Consider the following 22,846-nt stretch of genomic DNA (forward strand, 5'->3'; position numbering starts at 1 on the left):
ACATACCTAGTAACAGGAACGCTGGTCTTTCTATTTCCAAAACAACTGGTGTATACACACATTTAGTGCACTGAGGTTGGAAGCTGCTTGTGGAGGATTTCTTTCTAACAGAGGGTTAAAAAACCCCACCTAATTCAGCCAATGGGCGTGACTGTGAGCGGAGCCGAAAAGAGCCGAGTGCATTCGGCTATGTGTATCTCTGCTCCGCCGAGTCCCTCCGAGGTGCCATATTTAAATCTGTACACTCGGATGTGTATGTCGGCGCGATCGCAAACAATCAGCGGAGATTGGCGGGGATTGCAAGGCTGCACTGGGGCAAGGCTGCAATGGACACTGGGGAAGGCTGCACTAACAAGGCTGCACTGACATGGCTGCAAGGCTGCACTGGGACAAGGCTGCAAGGCTGCACTGGGACAAGGCTGCAATGGACACTGGGGAAGGCTGCACTAACAAGGCTGCACTGACATGGCTGCAAGGCTGCACTGGGGCTAGGCTGCAATGGAGACTGGGGAAGGCTGCACTAAAAAGGCTGCACTGACATGGCTGCAAGGCTGCACTGGGGCAAGGCTGCAATGGACACTGGGGAAGGCTGCACTAACAAGGCTGCACTGACATGGCTGCAAGGCTGCACTGGAGCAAGGCTGCAATGGACACTGGGGAAGGCTGCACTAACAAGGCTGCACTCACATGGCTGCAAGGCTGCACTGACAAGGCTGCACTGAGAAGGCTTCAATGACACTGACAAGGCTGCATTGATGGGCATTTAAATGTAAGTTTTTTCCCTTAAACTTCCCTCCTAAAAGTTTCTTTCCTTAAAATTCCCTCCTAAACTTGGGGTGCGTGTTATACGCCGGCGCGTGTTATACGCCCATAAATACGGTATTTGGAATTTTTTGTATATGTAAATACCCCCCCCCCACCCTTAATCAAGCCTTTTTGCATTTTTGTACCATAAGCCGTAGTTGACCATTCCCCTTTTTTGCTTTCTGGGGACTCCCTTGTCTCCTCTTCCTGTTGTTGATATGTTACCTATTGATTACAAGAAGCGCTGTACACCTTTTGTTGTTTAGCACTTCACTACTAATCTAAGTGCATTTTCTCTTTTCAAAGTAAATATTAGTGTGCAAAGTTTTCACTTAGCTTAGTAATAGATTGCAGTAGATTGACAGTAGTGCTGACCTCTATGATTCGATAATGTAAGTGCAAAAATCCTGTTTTTGTTTTTATTTTTCCTTGCATGTGATTGGGTGCATTCACTAAGCTGTGTAAAAAAAACGAAGGTGAACATGTTCTACTTCTTTAATAAATCTATATGCTTTATCTATTAGACCTTTTTGGCATTCCATTTAATATTCACTTTCCCATTTAATATTGATATTCTCTTGCACATTTGGCGGATTATGTTTAGGGGGATACAGGAAAATCCACCTTGTAATACAAGTAAAATCTCCTCACTGGAATATAAATGCTTCAGAGAGTACAGAGTACCCAGAAGAGTTACACGGCTCCTTTGTTTGGTCTGTTAGTCTTGATTTCCCTAATAATAAATATTGAAATTGACAAAAATGAAGAGAAGGAGAGGCATGAGGACCATAGTCCTAAAAGTAAAGAACCAAAGAGGGGGGTACAAACTATTTACATTCATCAACATAAATGTCTGTTAACTTAGTGCTCTATTTATATTAACTAATTATGGCAAATTATATACAGCATTTATAGTATACTTTTGAGTTATACATCTTTGCAATAGATATGCTATACTTTCAGTAACTTCCCTGTCCTGGCACACATGCATGTATTCTACTAGGGGTGTCATGCATATTGCCACTCTTCCACACCCTGCTGTGCCTAGAAATCAGCCAGTGTGTCATTTACAAGGACTCAGCCTTTTGAGTCTTTATGCCGCGTACACACGACCAGACTTTCCATCAGAATAGACTCCAACGGTCTTTCCAATGGAGTTCCGCTGAAACGGACTTGCCTACACACGATCACACCAAAGTCCGATTGTTTAGAACGCGATGACGTACAACGGGACTAGAAAAGGGAAGTTCAATAGCCAGTAGCCAATAGCTGCCCTTGCGTCGTTTTTGGTCCGTCGGAATAGCATACAGATGAGCGGTTTTCCCGATAGGAACTGATTCCTTCGGAAAGATTTCAAACATGTTCTATTTCTAGGTCCATCAGAATTTTAGAAAGAAAAAGTCAGATGAAGCCCACACACGATCGGAATGCCCGGCGGAATGATTTCGTCTGAGATTTTCTGCCGGAAAGTCCGGTCGTGTGTACACGGCATAACAGTTATAGGATACAGCTAGGCTTCTAGATGTGCTAGCATGGTCTTGTTTGCTGATCTCTTGTTGCTGGCCCTAACTGAATTTACCTTGACTATACTTTGCCTGCTTCGAATTTCCTATGATCCTTGTTCCTATCCTGGTGTCTGGCTAGTGGATCTCATAGCACTTTTGGCTTGCTCCACCAACTGTATACTCCTACTCCTGTATACTCCTTAACCACTTCAATACCAGGCACTTTCGCCCCTTCCTGCCCAGCACAATTTTCTGCTTTCAGAGCTCTCACACTTTGAATGGCAATTGCATGGTCATGCAACACTGTACTCAAATTAAGTTTTTATAATTTTCTTCCCACAAATAGAGCTTTCTTTTGATGGTATTTGATCACCTCTGGGGTTTTTGTTTTTGCTAAACAAACTAAATAAGAAATCTGTCAGAGGCTCCTTACCACGATCCACCATCAGACTGACACGCCACGCCGGCATGTTATCCTGCTGGATGTCATATGACGCCCAGTCATCATAACAGAACCACTTCCCGGCTGTCAATCTGGTATAGGCCGGGTGGGATGTGGTTAAAGTAGAACTATTTTTTAATTTTGGATGTAGTGGAGAAGGATTAGAACACCTATTAGGTTTTTGTTGCAGCCTGTTCCCCCATTAGGGAGATTCACCCTCTCTATTTCCCATGTTTACTATTACCATTGAAAGCGAAAGTCAATGAAAATCCCAGATTTTGGGCTGTCAAGAAAAGTTATAGAGGGGAAATCTTCCAATGGGAAACTAATTCTGGGGATCTGGGGTTATTTCCTTAATTTGCAGGAATTTTTTTTTTGACTATGAGACAGGAAGTAAAGGGAAATCTCCCCAATAAGACACAGATGGAAAAAAAGCTCACAGGGGTTATAACCCTCTTTTACTCTACCCATAATGAAAAAAAATGACCTATAGTTCTAATTTAACTTTTCATAACTGCATGTAGCACCCTCCTAGTTAGGTGCTAGGATTAGTGTAGAATCGATTTTGGTTTCTCTGCCTAACAGAGGGACAGTTAGGTAATTGATTTGCTGTCTGCTTATTAGAGAGCAGTGATTGGCTAGTGTAGTCTGCTCAATGTGCTCTGGATCTGCTTATGCTGTCTTGAAGTTTCACTGTATCCTAGCAACTAAGGAAGGTGCTGGATAATAGGCAGAAACCATGCAGATGGGATACAGCCCTAGACAATTACAAGGGGAGGTGCCCCTATGCATGCTGGGTGCATGTATTTATATTCTAGGAGCACATGGGCTTTTGGTCTATCCTAGCAAAGGATTGCATCAGGCTTGGGGGGAGGCACTTCCTCCCCTAGCACTTGCTGCCATGTGGCCTCAGGTGGGCGACCTGAAGGCCTGAATAAAGAGAGTGTGCTGTCATGTGGCCTTAGGGTGCAGTCCTGAAGGCCTAAAGTTGGAGAGAGTGACCCTGGTTTTGCAGAGAGCTGGCTAAGGGGGCTGTCTATTCAAGATCTGGTCTGGTATCACTGGTATAGAGGGTCGCTTGGAAGCTGGAAGTAGGGATGAGCCGAACACCCCCCTGTTCGGTTCGCACCAGAACTTGCGAACAGGCAAAAAATTTGTTCGATCATGCAAACACCGTTAAAGTCTATGGGACACAAACATGAATAATCAAAAGTGCTAATTTTAAAGGCTTATATGCAAGTTATTGTCATAAAAAGTGTTTGGGGGACCTGGGTCCTGCCCCAGGGGACATGGATCAATGCAAAAAAAAGTTTTAAAAACGTACGTTTTTTCGGGAGCAGTGATTTTAATAATGCTTAAAGTGAAACAATAAAAGTGTAATATTCCTTTAAATTTTGTACCTGGGGGGTGTCTATAGTATGCCTGTAAAGGGGCGCATGTTTCCCGTGTTTAGAACAGTCTGACAGCAAAATGACATTTCAAAGGAAAAAAAAGTAATTTAAAACTACTCGCGGCTATTAATGAATTGCCGGTCTGACAATACACATAAAAGTTCATTGATAAAAACGGCATGGGAATTCCCCACAGGGGAACCCCGAACCAAAATTTAAAAAAAAAATGGCGTGGGTCCCCCTCAAAATCTATACCAGACCCTACAGGTCTAGTATGGATTTTAAGGGGAACCCCACGCCAAAATGTTTTTAAAAAATGGCGTGGGGGTCCGCCGCCAAAAATCCATACCAGACCCTTTATCCGAGCACACAACCTGGCAGGCAACAGGAAAAGAGGGGGGGATGAGAGAGCGCTCCCCCCTCCTGAACCGTACCAGGCCACTTGCCCTCAACATTGGGAGGGTGCTTTGGGGTAGACCCCCAAAACACCTTGTCCCCATGTTGATGGGGACAAGGGCCTCATCCCCACAACCCTTGCCCGGTGGTTGTGGGGGTCTGCGGGCGGGCTTATCGGAATCTGGAAGCCCCCTTTAACAAGGGGACCCCCAGATCCCAGCCCCAGATCCCAGCCCTCCCCCCTGTGTGAAATGGTAAGGGGTACAAAAGTACTCCCACCATTTCACAAAAAAAACTATCAAATGTTAAAAATGACAAGAGACAGTTTTTGACAATTCCTTTATTTAAATGCTTCTTCTATCTTCTATCTTCTAATTTCCTTCAGTTTCTTCCTCCATCTTCTTCTGGTTCTTCTGGTTCTTCCTCCGGTGTTCTCGTCCGGCATCTTCCTTCGCGGTTTCTTTTTCCCTTCTTCTCCTCGGGCTGCTCCGCATACATAATGGCATGGTGGGAGGCTCCCGCTGTGTGACGCTTCTCCTCTTCTGACGGTTCTTAAATAACGGGGGACGGGGCGACTTGGGGACTTGACGGGGACTTCCCTGTGGCATTCCCCGTGACATCAGAAGGGGGCAGGCTTACGTAACGGGTTATTAAAATCACTGCTCCTGAAAAAACTGACTTTTTAAAACTTTTTTGGATTGATCCATGTCCCCTGGGGCAGGACCCTGGTCCCCAAACACTTTTTATGACAATACCATGCATATAAGTCTTTAAAATTAGCATTTTTGATTTCTCCCATAGACTTTTAAAGGGTGTTCCGTGGTTTTCAAATTTGTCGCGAACACCCCAAATTGTTCGCTGTTCGGCAAACTGGCAAACAGCCGATGTTCGAGTCGAACATGAGTTCGACTTGAACTCGAAGCTCATCCCTAGTTGGAAGGAGGCTACCAGCTGTCCCTGGACATTTTGTGAGTACAGACAACATAAATGATGCTATATAATCAGCTGAGGATCTGAACAAAGGGAACACTGGCTAATGTTCTGAAGAGCTTATCCAACTGTTTGCTACTGCATAGGACTTTGCTGACTTCTACTACTTTTAGACTGCCAAACAGTCTGCTGAAACTGGCTTGTACCTGAGGAGCTTTGCCTTGCTACCACTACTACTGAGGGACTTCTGAGGCTACTGTGTGCTATTGCTAAAGAGAATTCTGCTATCCGCCAGGACTTAACCAAAGCCAAAGTGGTTGCAAAGTCAGAAGGTTTTTTTTTTATCTTAATTCATTCTATGCATTAAGATAAAAAAACTTCTGTGTGCAGCAGCCCCCAATACTTACCAGAGCCCCATCTCTATCCAGCAATGTCCACGAGTCCCTCGGTCATCCGGGACTCTCCCTCCAGATTGGCTGAAACACAGCAGTGGCGCCATTGGCTCCCACTGCTGTCAATCAAACTCTGTAAGTCAATCAGGAGAGAGGGGGGTGGGGCCAAACTGCAGCTCTGTGTCTGAATGGATACATGGAGCTGCAGCTCAGCTTGGGTGCCCCCTAGCAAGCTGCTTGCTGTGGGGGTACTCAACGGGGAGGGAGGGGCCAGGAGCTCCAGGCAGGGACTCGAGAAGAGGAGGATCTGGGCTGCTCTGTGCAAAACCACTACACAGAGCAGGTAAGTATAACATGTTTGTTATTTTAATAGAAAAAAAAATGAGACTTACAATCACTTCAACCAAGAGATCAGTTGTTCTCAGCTGTGAATAGTTCTATTTCTTGGAGTATCCCACTAAATTCCCTTCCCTATCAAAGATCCCCAAAACTAAAACAACAAAAGCTAAACTCCTAGACTGCTCATTGAAGACAACGAGCGGAAGTGTGTGTTCACCTGGCTGTGTGAATCTACCATGTGCCTGGCTGTGGAGCAAAAGTGGGGAAGATCTGGGCAAACATACCAGCAGCTCCTATGGGAGTAGCACTACCTGCATATGACCAGATGGGTTTACCATTGACTAAATTCGACCTTTCTTTGTGTAACCCTCTGATGCAGTCAGACTATGACATTCTGCATTTGGCCTTTGCAGACATTTTCTGTGTATAACTTGTTTGAGTAAAGTCTCTTCATTTCAAGAAGTTGAAGAACATACAATAGATGTTGTACGCATGTCTTATGAAAAATGCTTCCAATATTATTTCTTACCACTTAACAAACCTCACATTGTTTTTAGTGCTATGTTTTGAGTCCTCCCATGAAAGCTGCACCAAAGGTCTTCTTATAACTTTGATTAACTTTATTTATGACATTTACACTGACATATTAGAAAGAGAACTGGAAATATTCCAGGAAACAAAACTGGAACAGAGTAGCTCAACTACAAAAATTACTCTATTTTAATGAATTAGCTTAGCGGTAAGCCTACCTTGAAATGTCACTAAAATGTCAAAAGTTTTTTTTTTTTCTTTTACATTAAAAATATCTACAATTTGTTTCTTGTAATTTAATTGTCTATGCATTTTACTTAATGCTGCAACATAATAAGTGTGAATGAGTTCTTAAGTAATTAACCTATCAGACCCTGAAAATGCACCACTCTAATGCCCCATACACACGGTCGGACTTTGTTCAGACATTCCGACAACGAAATCCTAAGATTTTTTTCTGACGGATGTTGGCTCAAACTTGTCTTGCATCACACAAAGTTGTTGGGAAATCCGATCGTTCTAAACGCGGTGACGTAAAACACGTACGTCGGGACTATAAACGGGGCAGTGGCCAATAGCTTTCATCTCTTTATTTATTCTGAGCATGCGTGGCACTTTGTCCGTCGGATTTGTGTACACACGATCGGAATTTCCGACAACGGATTTTGTTGTCGGAAAATTTTATATCCTGCTCTCAAACTTTGTGTGTCGGAAAATCCGATGGAAAATGTGTGATGGAGCCTACACACGGTCAGAATTTCCGACAACAAGGTCCTATCACACATTTTCCATTGGAAAATCCGACGTGTGTACAGGGCATTAGATTCTGCCTGGTATAGCCCTAGTTATTAAATGATTCTAAAAAACAAAGTTCACACTGTAAAGATAAGCAAGGTAGGAAGTGTTTAAAATTGAAGACACTGTACACTTTTAAATGTAGTATTTTTAACTAGGTATTAACTGCTTGCCGACCAGCTGCCATCATATTACTGTGGCAGGTCGGCATGATCCCGCAAACCGTCACAGCTATAGGTCGGCTCGTGGCATCAGAATAGCAGCACAGTTGGGGTGCCGATGACCAATGACCGCCGGACACGAGCGATCGCGAGCACGAGGGACAGAACACGGAAGTGTGTGTGTAAACACACAAATCCCTGTTCTGAGAGTAGTGACAGATTGTGTGTTCCTATTAGCTAGGAACAACAATCCGTCACTTCCTCTAGTCAGTCCCCTCCCCCTTCAGTTAGAATCACCTCCCAGGGAACACAGTTAACCCCTTGATTGCCACCTAGTGTTGACCCCTTCACTGCCAGTGACATTTATACAGTAATCAATGCATTTTTATAGCACTGATCGTTGCAAAAATGCCAATGGTTCCAAAAATGTGTCAAAATTGTCCGATGTGTCCTCCATAATGTCACAGTCATGATAAAAATTGCAGATCACCACCATTACTAGTAAAAAAACATAATAATAATAAAAATGCTATAAATCTATCCCCTATTTTGTAGACGCTATAACAAACCAATCAATATACGCTTATTGCGATTTTTTTTTTTTACCAAAAATATGTAGAAGAATACATATCGGCCTAAACTGAGAAAAAATGTGCTCTTTTTAAAAAAAAACAGGGATATTTATTATAGCAAAAAGTACAAAATATTGTGTTTTTTCAAAACTGTTGCTCTTTTTTTGTTTATAGCGCAAAAAATAAAAACCACAGAGGCGATCAAATACCACCAAAAGAAAGCTCTATTTGTGGGAAAAAAAGGAAGTCAATTTTGTTTGGTTACAACATGGTACGGCCGCACAATTGTCAGTTAAAGCAACGCAGTGCCGATTGGCAAAAAATGGCTCGGTCATTCAGCAGCCAAATCTTCCGGGGCTGAAGTGGTTAAAGTGGAGTTCCGCTGATTTTTATTTTTATTTTTTTTAAAGTCAGCAGCTACAAATACTGCAGCTGCTGACTTTTAAAATATGAACACTTACCTGTCCAGGGCGCCCGCGAAGTCGGCACCCGAAGTGGATCTGTCCCTTGGCTCTCGGGTGCTGCCGCCGCCATCTTCGGTAAGGGAATCATGAAGTGAAGCCTTGCTGCACGGCACGGGCACGGGCACCTGTACGTGATCTGCCTCCCGCGGGTGGGGGGTCAGATCGGACCCCCCCGGTGCCCGAGGAGATCGGCTTTGGTCTGGGAGCGATGAGAGGCGAGGGGGGACCATCCATTCATGGCCCCCCTCGCGATCGCTCCCAGCCAATCAGAATCATTCCTCTGCTGCTGTATGCTAAACAGCAGTAAAGGAAATTATGTCATCTCTCCTCGGCTCGGTATTTTCCGTTCTGGCGCCGAGGAGAGCAGACTGCAATGTGAATGCACCAACACACACACACAGTAGAACATGCCAGGCACACTTTACACCCCCCGATCAACCCCCGATCACCCCCCAATCACCCCCCCGTCACACTGACACCAAGCAGTTTTTTCTTTTTTTTTTTCTGATTACTGCATGGTGTCAGTTTGTGACAGTTAGTGTGGTAGCGCAGTTAGTGGTAGCCCCTTGTAGGTCTAGGGTACCCCCCCTAACCCCCCCTAATAAAGTTTTAACCCCTTGATCACCCCCTGTCGCCAGTGTCGCTGTATTAGTATCGCTGGTGACGCTAGTTAGGGAGGTAAATATTTAGGTTCGCCGTCAGCGTTTTATAGCGACAGGGACCGCCATATACTATCTAATAAATGTTTTAACCCCTTGATTGCCCCCTAGTTAACCCTTTCACCACTGATCACCGTATAACTGTTACGGGTGACGCTGGTTAGTTCGTTTATTTTTTATAGTATCAGGGCACCCGCCGTTTATTACAGAATAAAGGTTTAGCCCCCTGATCGCCCGGCGGTGACATGCGTCGCCCCAGGCAGCGTCAGATTAGCGCCAGTACCGCTAACACCCACGCACACAGCATACGCCTCCCTTAGTGGTATAGTATCTGAATGGATCAATATCTGATCCGATCAGATCTATACTAGCGTCCCCAGCAGTTTAGGGTTCCCAAAAACGCAGTGTTAGCGGCATCAGCCCAGATACCTGCTAGCACCTGCGTTTTGCCCCTCCGCCCGGCCCAGCCCAGCCCACCCAAGTGCAGTATCGATCGATCACTGTCACTTACAAAACACTAAACGCATAACTGCAGCGTTCGCAGAGTCAGGCCTGATCCCTGCGATCGCTAACAGTTTTTTTGGTAGGAAGCACCAGCGGCCTAGTACACCCCGGTCATAGTCAAACCAGCACTGCAGTAACACTTGGTGACGTGGCGAGTCCCATAAGTGCAGTTCAAGCTGGTGAGGTGGTAAGCACAAGTAGTGTCCCGCTGCCACCAAGAAGAAGACAAACACAGGCACGTCATGCCCATAATGCCCTTCCTGCTGCATTTGCCAATCCTAATAATTGGGAACCCACCGCTTCTGCAGCGCCCGTACTTCCCCCATTTACATCCCCAACCAAATGCAGTTGACTGCATGAGAGTACCCCTACCCAACGAACCCCCCCAAAAAAGATGCTTTGTCTGCAGCAAACGCGGATATAGGCGTGACACCCGCTATTATTGTCCCTCCTGTCCTGACAATCCTGGGCTTTGCATTGGTGAATGTTTAGAACGCTACCATACACTAGTTGAGTATTAGCGTAGGGTACAGCATTGCACAGACTAGGCACACTAACACAGGGTCTCCCAAGATGCCATCGCATTTTGAGAGACCCGAACCTGGAACCGGTTACAGTTATAAAAGTTACAGTTACAAAAAAAGTGTAAAAAAAAAAAAAAAACACAAAAAAATATATAGAATAAAAAAAAATAGTTGTCGTTTTATTGTTCTCTCTCTCTCTATTCTCTCTCTATTGTTCTGCTCTTTTTTACTGTATTCTATTCTGCAATGTTTTATTGTTTTTATGTTTTATCATGTTTGCTTTTCAGGTATGCAATTTTTTATACTTTACAGTTTACTGTGTTTTATTGTTAACCATTTTTTTGTCTTTAGGTACGCAATTCACGACTTTGAGTGGTTATACTAGAATGATGCCTGCAGGTTTAGGTATCATCTTGGTATCATTCTTTTCAGCCAGCGGTCGGCTTTCATGTAAAAGCAATCCTAGCAGATAATTAGCCTCTAGACTGCTTTTACAAGCAGTGGGAGGGAATGCCCCCCCACCCCCACCATCTTCCGTGTTTTTCTCTGGCTCTCCTGTCTCAACAGGGAACCTGAGAATGCAGCCGGTGATTCAGCCAGCTGACCATAGAGCTGATCAGAGACCAGAGTGGCTCCAAACATCTCTATGGCATAAGAAACCGGAAGCTACGAGCATTTTATGACTTAGATTTCGCCGGATGTAAACAGCGCCATTGGGAAATTGGGAAAGCATTTTATCACACCGATCTTGGTGTGGTCAGATGCTTTGAGGGCAGGGGAGAGATCTAGGGTCTAATAGACCCCAATTTTTTCAAAAAAGAGTACCTGTCACTACCTATTGCTATCATAGGGGACATTTACATTCCCTGGGATAACAATATAAATGATTAAAAAAAAAAAGGAACAGTTTAAAAATAAGATAAAAAAGCAAATAAATAATAAATGAAAAAAAAAAAAAATCACCCCTGCCCCCCCCCCTGCTCTTGCACTAAGGCGAACGCAAGCGTCGGTCTGGCGTCAAATGTAAACAGCAATTGCACCATGCATGTGAGGTATCACCGCAAAGGTCAGATCGAGGGTAGTAATTTTAGCAGTAGACCTCCTCTGTAAATCTAAAGTGGTAACCTGTAAAGGCTTTTAAAGGCTTTTAAAAATGTATTTATTTTGATGCCACTGCACGTTTCTGTGCAATTTTAAAGCATGTCATGTTTGGTATCCATGTACTCGGCCTAAGAGCATCTTTTTTATTTCATCAAACATTTGGGCAATATAGTGTGTTTTAGTGCATTAAAATTTAAAAGTGTGTTTTTTCCCCAAAAAATGCGTTTGAAAAATCGCTGCGCAAATACTGTGTGAAAAAAAAAAATGGAACACCCACCATTTTAATCTGTAGGGCATTTGCTTTAAAAAAATATATAATGTTTGGGGGTTCAAAGTAATTTTCTTGCAAAAAGAAATAATTTTTTCATGTAAACAAAAAGTGTCAGAAAGGCCTTTGTCTTCAAGTGGTTAGAAGAGTGGGTGATGTGTGACATAAGCTTCTAAATGTTGTGCATAAAATGCCAGGACAGTTCAAAACCCCCCCAAATGACCCCATTTTGGAAAGCAGACACCCCAAGCTATTTGCTGAGAGGCATATCGAGTCCGTGGAATATTTTATATTGTGACACAAGTTGCAGGAAAAAGACCAATTTTTTTTTTTTTGCACAAAGTTGTCACTAAATGATATATTGCTCAAACATGACATAGGAGTACGGGGATACCACATGTGTGAGACTTTTTGGGAGCCGCGCACGGGACCCGAAAAACTAGCACCGCCTTCAGGCTTTCTAACGCGTAAATTTTTGATTTCACTCTTCACCGCCTATCACAGTTTCGGAGGCCATGGAATGCCCATGTGGCACAAAACCCCCCCAAAGTACCCTATTTTGGAAAGTAGACACCCCAAACTATTTGCTGAGCGGTATAGTGAGTATTTTGCAGACCTCACTTTTTGTCACAAAGTTTTGAAAATTGAAAAAAGAAAAAAAAAATGTTTTTTTCTTGTCTGTCTTCATTTTCAAAAACAAATGAGAGCTGCAAAATACTCACCATGTCTCTCAGCAAATAGCTTGGGGTGTCCACTTTCCAAAATGGGGTCATTTGGGGGGGTTTTGTGCCATCTGGGCATTTTATGGCCTTCAAAACTGTGATAGGTAGTGAGGAGTGAAATCAAAAATTTACGCCCTTAGAAATCCTGAAGGCAGTGATTGGTTTTCAGGGCCCCATACGCGGCTAGGCTCCCAAAAAGTCCCACACATGTGGTATCCCCATACTCAGGAGAAGCAGCTGAATGTATTTTGGGGTGCAATTCCACATATGCCCATGGCCTGTGTGAGTAATATATCATTTAGTGACAACTTTTTGTGATTTTTTTTTTTTTGTCATTATTCAATCACTTGGGACAAAAAAAATTAATATTCAATGGGCTCAACATGCCTCTTAGCAATTTCCTTGGGGTGTCTACTTTCCAAAATGGGGTCATTTGGGGGGGGGTTGTACTGCCCTGCCATTTTAGCACCTCAAGAAATGACATAGGCAGTCATAAACTAAAAGCTGTGTAAATTACAGAAAATGTACCCTAGTTTGTAGACGCTATAACTTTTGCGCAAACCAATAAATATACGCTTATTGACATTTTTTTTTACCAAAGACATGTGGCCGAATACATTTTGGCCTAAATGTATGATTAACATTGAGTTTATTGGATTTTTTTTATAACAAAAAGTAGAAAATGTCATTTTTTTTCAAAATTTTCGGTCTTTTTCCGTTTATAGCGCAAAAAATAAAAACCGCAGAGGTGATCAAATAACATCAAAAGAAAGCTCTATTTGTGGGAAGAAAAGGACGCAAATTCGTTTGGGTACAGCATTGCATGACCGCGCAATTAGCCGTTAAAGCGACGCAGTGCCAAATTGTAAAAAGTGCTCTGGTCAGGAAGGGGGTAAATCCTTCTGGGGCTGAAGTGGTTAAAAACTTTTATTTTTGCATTGATACATGTCCCCTGGGGTAGAACCCGGGTCCCCATAAACTTTTTATGGCAATAACTTGCATATAAGCCTTTAAAATTAGCACTTTTGGTTTACATGTTAGTGTCCGATAGACTTTAACGTTGTTTTGCTTTCGAATTTGCCTCAAACACTGCATAATGTTCGCTGATCAGCGAACAGGCGAACACCCAAGCTCATCCCTACTGCCCTTGGGGACATGTATCAATGCAAAAAAAAAGTACTTAAAACAATTGTTTTTAAAGGAGCAGTGATTTTAAAGTAAAACAATAAAAATGAACTATTCCTTTAAATATCGTGCCTGGGGGATTACCTTAATCTGCCTGTAAAGTAGCATATCTGTGCAATGTATAGAACATGGCGCAGCAATAATGACATTTCTAAAGGAAAAAATGTCATTTAAACTTGCTTGCGGTTGTAATGTATTGCCGGCAATATACAGTGGGGCAAAAAAGTATTTAGTCAGCCACCAATTGTGCAAGTTCTCCCACTTAAAAAGATGAGAGAGGTCTGTAATTGTCATCATAGGTATACCTCAACTATGATAGACAAAATCGTTGCCCAGGCAGTGTGTTTGGGGTCATTGTCATGCTGAAAGACCCAGCCATGTTTCATCTTCAATGCCCTTGCTGATGGGAGGAGGTTTGCACTCAAATTCTCACGATACATGGCCCCATTCATTCTTTCATGTACACGGATCAGTTGTCCTGTTCCCTTTGCAGAGAGCCCCAAAGCATGATGTTGCCACCCCATGCTTCACAGTAGGTATGGTTTTCTTTGGTTGCAACTCAGCATTCTCTATCCTCCAAACACGATGAGTTGTGTTTCTACCAAACAGTTCTACTTTGGTTCCATCTGACCATATGACATCTGTGGGCGGGGGCTTATCAAAGTCTGGAAGCCCCCTTTAACAAGGAGGCCCCCAAATCCTGCCCCCCCATGTGAATGGGTATCCAGTACATTGTACCCCTACCCATTCACCAACAAAAAGTGTCAACAAGTGTAAACCACAAAATTATAAAAAAAAAGTGTCCCACGATGTACATCCACTGTCAATCAGGCTGCCCGACGGACCTGAAAAATTGAAAAAACTAAAAACGATACGCCTCCATGGGAGGCCTCCCAGTGACTGCTGTCTCTTTGCTTTGAAAGCTGTTATATAGGCAAGGGAGGGGCCTCCCGGAGACATAACCGAGTGACCCCGTCTGTGACCTGTGACGTCAGAAGGGGGCAGGGAAGGAGTCTGACCATGGCGCCAGACGGGAACAGCTGAGAGGAGAGAGGCTCCGGGCGGACCAGCTGGAGGCAAACGGCGTGAGAGGCCGGGAGAAGCTCCATGGATGACAGCCCACAATTGCACCTGTATGCCGGCTGAAGGACAGGAGCTTTAAGCGGAAGGAGAGTCTGGAGGAACATGGCTTGGCCCCTCCTGTATCCCCGTGCCCCCCCACACCCCCCATTGCCTCGGGACCCAGAAAGGATTGTACAGGGGGAGAGGTGAGCAAATAACAAATGGACAAACTGTATTCTGACCTATCAACCATCAACCCTGCCTAGGTACTGGTTAACCTCCCCAGGTAGAAGGACTATATGGTGTCTATGAAAGTTTTTTAAGCAAATGTCTGTGGATAAGCAGGTTGGAGGAAAAACAGAGAGAATAAACCAGTGAAGAGGGGAAAGGGTAGTGGCTAAGATGTCCGAGAGTATGCCACTATAAACACCTAAAGGAAGCCACGATAGATTGCAGTGTAAAGCATTTAACAAAAGAAAAAAAAGGAAAAAAACGGAGGAACAGTATAAGCTTGAGTGGAGGCATTATTACAAACACATTGTACAGAACATGTGAACCGGAGAGGAGGGGTTAAGCACTACTGGGTGAACTGAATACATTTTAGAGACTTTGGACATATGTATATTCCCCCCTCCACTAAACTAGATGAGGGAATCCTAGGTGCAGGGTTTTAAACTGCACACTGGGTGCTGCGGGTGCCCAGGGACTGGCGAGTGTCTATGAGCAGCAACTGGAGAGCAGGGGACTGAGTGCAACATAAAGTAGTGGGGTAAATCACATATAAAAGTCAACTAAGGAAGGTCTAAATGGAATGCCTAAAAAGAGCATAAAAAACCTTGGATTATTCACGCTAGCCTAAGTGTATACCTTAAACTGGTGTAACCCCTGTATGTGCTGAAAAATACTTGCCAACTAACGAGGAAATCAGTGTGATTAAAAGCGCAATGTATGTGTAACTTATAAAGAAAATGGATTCTCTTGTTACTGTGAATTTAAAAGCATAATCCTTGATTGTTACATAAACTGGAAGAGCACCGGGTTTAATAAGGAACCCGCTGGACCAGACATAGAGGCAACTCAAACACGCAGAGGAGCTACTACAACTGACGGCGGAGTATAACACCCACAGACCAGTTGGGTAGACCGGGGATTGCCCCCCCCGGTATCTTCCACTATCTACCCCCTTCGGATGGACCAAAGACCTACGTCAGGCTTTGAAACAGTATTGTACAGCTGAATACTGAACATTATCCCGTTCAATGAGAACTCAATGCTGATTGGTTGGGGGAAGCTGAAAAGCAGTTGTGGTGTTGACCTCCTTATGAAGATGCATGAACTTATGAAAAGTTTCCTCTATACTGCCTAGGGGGAAAATGGCTGGTATAAAGGACAAAAGAGGAACCTGGATAAGAAATAAAGAGAGAAAAAATAAGTGTCACTTAAGGAATCGCTGGGGTACTGTACAGGGGACGCTTAGTACAGCTGAAGTAACTATGGTTTAAAAGGAGAAATCAACCTGGGGAGGAAAAAAGTAGTAAATGAAAATACCAGTATGAGAGGCAGAACTATAAAAGGGACAGAACCCAAAAGCTCAAAGGAGAGCTTGAATACGACCATGATACAGAAATACTTAACAAAAGAAGGAAGCCCAAAAAGCCTGGGATCTGAAAAACAACAATAGGTGACTAAAGAAAGGAAAAAAGACCCTGGAAAAAAGAAAGGAGACACACAGGACACTATGACAGAAAGTGGAACAGAGATAAGCAGAATGGAGGAACAAAGTACCAGTGCCGAAATGTCAACTAAAGCGGAAATAATAGTTATGTTTGTAAGTCTAGAAAACTCTATTAATACAGAAATTGCAATAATGCGGGCTGACCTGGGTGAGCTGCTGAAGAGGGTGGAGGAAACGGAGGAAAAGAGCAAGCCTTAGAAATAAAAGCGCTAATGACGCAGGTCAAAGCCCTGGAAAGGGGACAGAGAGAAATGCAATACAAACTGGAAAATCAAGAAAACCAAAGTAGACGTCAGAACTTAAGGATCAGGGCGCTTCCAGAAAATAGAGGAGAAGAGCTGAAAAAAATAATGGGCAAAATATTTAACCCCCTCCTGGACAGAAGAGAGGAGAAAGAATTAAGGATTGGTAGAGTACACAGGATTAGGAAACCCCCAAAGTGGGGAGGGTGAAGAATCGGGGGAGGGGGGAAGGGGGTGGTAGGAGAGAGGGAGGGAGGTCAAAACTTAGACCCATAGAAAACAGCTGTAAATATAGACATAGATCCCGTCTTCATGAAAATAGGGGGTAAACTAGCCAAACATGACAACAATTAATTTTTTGATCTACAATGTTAGAGGGCTAAATACACCAACAAAAAGGCATAAAATACTGACAGAAATTGAGCATTATGGTGTAGGAGAGGCTTTCCTACAAGAGACACACCTTTCCCATGAAACAAAAGTGAAACTGTACTCTCCACAGTATCCAGAGTGGTATTATGGTGACTCGATGACAAATAAGGCAAAGGGGGTTGCGATTGGAATTTGTAGAGGGGTCTGGTTCTCCTTGGAGGATAGACTAATTGATCCGGAGGGAAGGTTTCTCTTCCTCAAGGGGAAGTTACTAGGAATGGAGTGTACATTAGTGAATATATATTATCCAAACAGAGGCCCAACAAGCTACTTAGGAGATGTCCTGAGAAAGCTGTGGGAATTGAAAAAAGGACAGGTGATTATAGCAGGAGATTTGAACTTCTGTATGGATCCGAAACAAGATAGCACGTCCCATGTGCAGGGTACGAGGAACATCCAGTTATAGGCGATAAAACAGAAATTACATCACCTTCAGGCTCGGTTCACACTGGGGCAACTTGGGATCCGACTTGTACGCCCTCAAGTCGCTCCAGAAATAGTTTCAATGGGAGTTAACGCTAGCGTCTTAATAGACACTACTGAAGTCGCTCCGACTTCAGAGCGTACTCCCTGTACTACTTTGATCCGACTTTGATCCGACTTCAGCCTATTGACTATCATTGAAGTCGGATCAAAGTCGGATCGCCGTCTCGCATGATCCGACTTCGGCATGCGACTTGTGCTCAGATGATCTTGAGGGGAACTCCGCGCCAAATTTTAAATAAAAATCCGGCATGGGTTTCCCCTCCAAGGGCATACCAGGCCCTTGGGTCTGGTATGGACCTTGAGGAAAACCCCCTACGCCGAAAGAACGGCATGGGGGGTCCCCCCCAATCCATACCAGACCCTTATCCGAGCACGCAGCCCGGCCGGACAGGAATGGGGGTGGGGACGAGCGAGCGCCCCCCCTCCTGAACCGTACCAGGCCGCATGCCCTCAACATGGGGGGTTTGGTGCCTTGGGGGAGGGGGGCGCGCTGCGGGCCCCCCCCACCCCAAAGCACCTTGTCCCCATGTTGATGAGGACAAGGGCCTCTTCCCGACAACCCTGGCCGTTGGTTGTCGGGGTCTGCGGGCGGGGGGCTTATCGGAATCTGGGAGCCCCCTTTAATAAGGGGGCCCCCAGATCCCGCTCCCCCCCTATGTGAATAGGTATGGGGTACATGGTACCCCTACCCATTCACCTAGGGAAAAAAGCGTCAATAAAAAACACAGTACACAGGTATTTAAAATAATTTATTAGGCAGCTCCGGGATCTTCTTCCCACTTCGGGGGTCTCTCCGGCGTCTTCTCCCGCTGTCCGCATCTTCTGCCGGCTCCACCGCTATCTTCTGGCGCTCTTTTGCCAGCGGTGGTCCGGACCTCTGGATCATCTTCTTCCCTCTTCTCTTCCAGAGATGTTGACACGACGCTCTCCCCAGCCAGAATGGTTTCTGTGCGCTCTGCAAGGGACTTATATAGGCGGTGACCCCGCCCCCTTATGCCGTCACAGTCCCTGGGCATGCTGGGTCTGTGACGTTTTAGGAGGCGTGGTCACCGGGTGATGACCACGCCCCCTTATGACGGCACAGCCCCAGCATGCCCTGGGACAGTGACCTCATAAGGGGGCGGGGTCACCGCCTATATAAGTCCGTTGCGGAGCGTTCAGAGACCATTCCAGCTGGAGAGAGCGTCGTGTCAACATCTCTGGAAGAAAAGAAGAAGGCAGAAGTCCGGACCACCGCTAGCAATTGAGCTGCAGAAGATAGCGGAGGAGCCGGCAGAAGATGCGGACACCGGGAGGAGACGGCGGAGAGACCCCCGAAGTCGGAAGAGGACCCCCGAAGTCGGAAGAAGATCCCGGAGCTGCCTAATAAATTATTTTAAAAACCTGTGTACTGTTTGTTTTATTGACGCTTTTTTTCCCTAGGTGAATGGGTAGGGGTACCATGTACCCCATACTCATTCACATAGGGTGGGGGGCCGGGATCTGGGGGCCCCCTTATTAAAGGGGGCTCCCAGATTCCGATAAGCCCGCAGACCCCGACAACCAACGGCCAGGGTTGTCGGGAAGAGGCCCTTGTCCTCATCAACATGGAGACAAGGTGCTTTGGGGGGGGGGCGCACACTGCGCCCCCCATGCCCCAAAGCACCCCCCATGTTGAGGGCATGCGGCCTGGTACGGTGGGGGGGGCCGCCAGCGAAGTCGCCCTTCATGGAGGCGACTTGAAGTCGCCTCGTAATTTGCCGAAGTCGTGCCAAAGTCGCGCTGAAGCCGCGTTGAAGTCGCGGTACAAAGTCGCGTTAAAGTCGTGTTGCCCATGTGTGAACTGACCCTCAGTTAGCAGATGTGTGGGGAATACAACATCCTAAGATACGGGACTTTAAGTTCTACTCCCCTGTGCATGGGACGTACACAAAGATTGATTATTGGTTGATTGAACATAGGATGTTAGATATGATAATATCTACAAATATAGAAATAACCTCATTATCAGACCATGCTCCAATGTCCATGAAAATAAAGATACCAGAAGCCCAGAAACAGCCGTATTCATGGAGGCTCAATGAGGACCTTTTAGATAAGCAGGGGGAGGAAATAATAAAAAAGGAGTTAGAACAATTTTTTCTTTTTAATTAAACTGATGAGATTGTGAATAACACCCTGTGGGAGGCCCATAAAGCCTATAGCCAGGAAAAAGAAGGAAAGAATAAAAGAGGGAAGAACTAATAGAAGAAATATACATACTAGAGCAAGGGCATAAAAAATAGAAGGCGAGATCAGGCTCAGTTGCAAGAACTGGTAATAAAAAGAGATGAATTAAAAGAACTCTTAGAGCAGGAAATGAGGAAAACTTTCAACAAAATCTCGAAAGAAAGATATGAATGGGGAAATAAAAACAGTAAATGTTTGGCAAGGATGCTAAGCAAAAAAATCAATACATTTTAAAGAGAAAATACGAAACAAAAAAGGCAAGATTACAGTGGGGACGGAAAGTATTCAGACCCCCTTAAATTTTTCACTCTGTGTTATATTGCAGCCATTTGCAAAAATCATTTAAGTTCATTTTCATTCATCGTTCATTCAAGTATTCAGACCCTTTGCTCAGTATTTAGTAGAAGCACCCTTTTGATCTAATACAGCCATGCAACAAGTTTTTCACACCTGGATTTGGGGATCTTCTGCCATTCCTCCTTGCAGATCCTCTCCAGTTCTGTCAGATTGGATGGTAAACGTTGGTGGACAGCCATTCTTAGGTCTCTCCAGAGATGCTCAATTGGGTTTAAGTCAGGGCTCTGGCTTGGCCATTCAAGAACAGTTACGGAGTTGCTGTGAAGCCACTCCTTCATTATTTTAGCTGTGTGCTTAGGGTCTTTGTCTTGTTGGAAGGAAAACCTTTGGCCCAGTCTGAGATCCTGAGCACTCTGGAGAAGGTTTTCGTCCACAATATCCCTGTACTTGGCCACATTCATCTTCCCCTCGATTGCAACCAGTCGTTCTGTCCCTGCAGCTGAAAAACACCCCCACAGCATGATGCTGCCACCACCATGCTTCACTGTTGGGACTGTATTGGACAGGTGATGAGCAGTGCCTGGTTTTCTCCACACATACCGTTTAGAATTAATGCCAAAAAGTTCTATCTTGGTCTCATCAAACCAGAGAATCTTATTTCTCACCATCTTGGAGTCCTTCAGGTGTTTTTGAGCAAACTCCAGGAGGGCTTTCATGTGTCTTGCACTGAGGAGAGGCTTCCGTTGGGCCACTGTGCCATAAAGCCCCGACTGGTGGAGGGCTGCAGTAATGGTTGACTTTCTACAACTTTCTCCCATCTCCCGACTGCATCTCTGGAGCTCAGCCACAGTGATCTTGAGTTCTTCTTTACCTCTCTCACCAAGGCTCTTCTCCCCCGATAGCTCAGTTTGGCCGGACGGCAAGCTCTAGGAAGTCCCAAACGTCTTTCATTTAAGGATTATGGAGGCCACTGTACTCTTAGGAACCTTAAGTACAGCAGAATTTTTTTTGTAACCTTGGCCAGATCTGTGCCTTGCCACAATTCTATCTCTGAGCTCTTCAGGCAGTTCCTTTGACCTCATGATTCTCATTTGCTCTGACATGCACTGTGAGCTGTAAGGTCTTATATAGACAGGTGTGTGGCTTTCCTAATCAAGTCCAATCAGTATAATCAAACACAGCTGGACTCAAATGAAGGTGTAGAACCATTTCAAGGATGATCAGAAGAAATGGACAGCACCTGAGTTAAATATATGAGTGTTACAGCAAAGGGTCAGAATACTTGGGACCATATGATATTTCAGTTTTTCTTTTTTAATAAACAATAAAAATGTCAACAATTCTGTGTTTTTCTGTCAATATGGGGTGCTGTGTGTACATTAATGAGGAAAAAAAATGAACTTAAATGATTTTAGCAAATGGCTGCAATATAACAAAGAGTGAAAAATTTAAGGGGGTCTGAATACTTTCCGTCCCCACTGTATATATAATACAAATGATATTGCGAGGGTGTTCCAAGATTTCTATGAGCTGCTGTATTCGGTCAATCAAAACCAGAAAGGACAACAGGAAGTAGGCAAAAAAAAAGAATTGAAGAATACTTAAAAAAAACTAAGATTCCATGGACAACGGAACAAAAAAACAATGGCTCTCGAAAAGGCCTATAACAGTAGAGGACATAAACCAGGTATTAAAAGAATCAGCACTTGGAAAAAGTCCAGGGCTAGACCGCTTTACGATGTCAAAAAAATTTAGAGAAATATTTTCCCCAAAACTATGTACATACTTTAATGGACTGGGAATGAGGTATGAGATGAGCAAAGAAGCCCTACTGGCCACAATTACAACTATTTTAAAAGAGGGTAAAGAGAGCACCAAGTGCTCAAACTACAGACCTATTTCATTGTTTAATGTGGACACTAAGGTGTTCGCGAAAGTACTAGCAACAAGGTTGAAAGATTTCATGTCTGAGCTAGTCCACCCCGACCAAGTAGGTTTTGTCCCAGGAAGAGAGGGAAGGGACAATGGAGTAAGAACGCTCTTGTTGCTCCATAAAATAAGAGAGGGGAGAGTCCCTGGTCTACTCCTGTCGATTGATGCTGAAAAGGCGTTCAACAGGGTAGACTGGGGATTCATGATGAGCACCTTGGAAGGTATGAGAATAGGCCCAAGGATGATGCAGTGGATACAAACACTATACAAAGGCCATACAGCAGCCATAAAGGTCAATGGAACACTGTCAACCCCCTTTGGAATGCATAACTGTATGAGGCAGGGTTGCCCCTGTCTCCACTACTGTTTGTGCTTGCACTGGAACCTTTACTGCGGACATAGGGGGCTTCAAGGTAGGAGAGGAGATACATAAACTAGCTGCATTCGCAGACTATATATTATTTTATATATCCAACCCTCGAATTTCCATGCCTAACCTATTGAAAGCTCTTAAGGGATATGGTGACCTCTCCAATTTTAAGATTAACCCGGGTAAATCTGAGGTATTAAATATAAATGTAAATTCAAAAGATGAACATAGTCTGCAGCAGGGGTTCCCATTCCCATGGAGAAAGACGGAAAAAAAGTATCTAGGGATAAAGCTAACGACATCACTGGGGAAAATATACTAAGCAAACTATATCCCATTGTTGGAGGAACTAAAAATAGAAATAAAGAGAATAGCAGTACAACCTATGTCATGGATT

This window comes from Aquarana catesbeiana, linkage group LG02 (genome assembly GCF_042186555.1).
Source record: "Aquarana catesbeiana isolate 2022-GZ linkage group LG02, ASM4218655v1, whole genome shotgun sequence".
NCBI lineage: Eukaryota > Metazoa > Chordata > Amphibia > Anura > Ranidae > Aquarana > Aquarana catesbeiana.